Raw genomic sequence first — 2158 nt, forward strand, 5'->3', positions numbered from 1 at the left:
CTATTTTCTTGTGTTTTTTTTTTTTTTTTAATCTTAGCCATCCTCAACCAAAACCAAACCCATGGCCGTGGAGTTGATTTCGACTCATAGCAACCCTATAGGACAGAGTAGCACTGCCCATAAGGTTTCAAGGAGTGGCTGGTGGATTGAAACTGCCAACTTTTTGGTTAACAGCAGAGCTCTTAACCAATAGACCACCAGGAGTATTTCATTGTGGTTTTGATTTGCATTCCTCTGATGGCTAATAATGTTGAGCATCTTTTCATGTGTCTGTTGACCATTTGAAGTGTCTATTCATGTCCTTTGTCCAGCTTTTGATTATTTGCCTTTTTGTTGTTAAGCTGTAGTTTTCTATATATTTTAGATATCAGACCCTTATCAGTTATGTCATTTCCAAAGTTTTTTCCCTGTCTGTAAGCTCTTTACTCTTTTGATAAAGTCTTTTGATCAATATAAGTATTTACCTTTTATGAGGTCCCAGTTATCTAGAGTAAAACCGGTGAAAGCTGGCACCTGAGTAAGCTGGAAACCGACAGAGGAGGAAAGCTAAAATATTTTCCTCTAAAATGAGCAATAGAAAATTGGTAAGACTGCACTCTGTCAAAGGAGGGAAACTTACGAGAACCAGGAAAACCAGGCAGTTCTGCTGAGCTCTAGCTCTCACAGATTTCACTGTATTTTGTTTTGTTATTCTTTTTTTGTTGTATTTAATAATCTACCATTGAAGAAAATTAGGTCCTACGGCTTTGATTCTATATTTTCTTCCAAGAAATTTACAGTTTTATATTTAACATTTAGGTCCTTGTCCATTTGGAATCACTTTTTGTGTACAGCATGAGGTATGGATCTTTCTTCATGTGCAGGTGGAAATCCAATTTTGCCAGCACTACTTGTCGAGGAGATTCGATTTAACTTTTTTTAAATTGGTACAATTGCGATTCTTTCTAAGGCAGTCCTGGTTATTCATTTTTTAAAGAAAACTGTGTTAAATGTTTTTATATTTATTAGATTGAAGTTGTTCATTAAACATTCTATTTTAAAAGTATATTTGTATTAATGTATCCTTTTCATTCTTCACATTGTTTATCTGTGCCTTCTCTCTTGCCAGACATTAAATTTTTGTTACTCTTTTCAAAGAACCAATTTCTGGTTTTATTGATGCTCCCTAACATATCTTTAATTTTTTTTTAATTAATTTCTACTCTATACAATCTCCTTACTTCTGTTTTCTTACAATGAATATATAGATCATTATTTCAGCATTCTTTTTTTTTATTATTTTATTTTAAGCAAATTTATTAAGGTATAAATTACATACAACAAAATCGCCAATTCTACATTTCAATGAGTTTTGACAAATGTGTAACTACCACCATAATCAAGATATAGGTCATTTCTAGTATGCAAAATTCCCTCATGTTCTTTTGCATCAACTTTCCCCCATCTCACCAGTGCTTCCTGTCCTGGCCTGAGGGACTAATCCACGTTCTGTCGACATGAATTATGTTTGCTTTTTCTAAAATTTAATATGCATGGTGCCATATAATACATTCTCTTTTGTGTCTGGCTGCTTTTGCTCAACATGATGTTTTAGAGCTTCATTCATGTTGTTATATGTATCGGTAGGCTTTTCCTTTTAATTATTGAGTAGTGTTACATTGCATGAATTATGAGTTATAAATTGTTTCACTCACCTGTCAGTGGATAGTTCAGTTGTTTCTAGTTTGGGGCTATTATGAATAAAGCTCTTATAAACTTTCATGTACAAATTATTTTGCAGATGCGTGTTTCTGTTTCTCTTGGGTAAATCCAAGAAATAGAATTGTTGAGCTAAATGTTAAACATATGTTTAACTTTATAAGAAATTGGAAATTACTTTTCTGAAGTAATTATATCATTTTACAAACACTTTGGAAAACACTAGCAATGTCTGAAATTTCTAATTTCTCCGTATCTTCACCAGCACTTAGTATTAGCAGTCTTTTTAATTTTAGGCATTGTCAAAGATGTGTAGCGCTATCTCACTATGGTTTTACTTTGTATTACCCAGATGCCTAATGATTTTAAGCTAGAGTGAGAACTAGAGAGAGAGAGGCAGAGAGAAGGAAATATTTTTTCTTTGTATAAAAATGCACAGCTATAAATTGCCTTCTGATAT

Source organism: Loxodonta africana, chromosome 1, assembly GCF_030014295.1.
Source record: "Loxodonta africana isolate mLoxAfr1 chromosome 1, mLoxAfr1.hap2, whole genome shotgun sequence".
Classification (NCBI taxonomy): domain Eukaryota; kingdom Metazoa; phylum Chordata; class Mammalia; order Proboscidea; family Elephantidae; genus Loxodonta; species Loxodonta africana.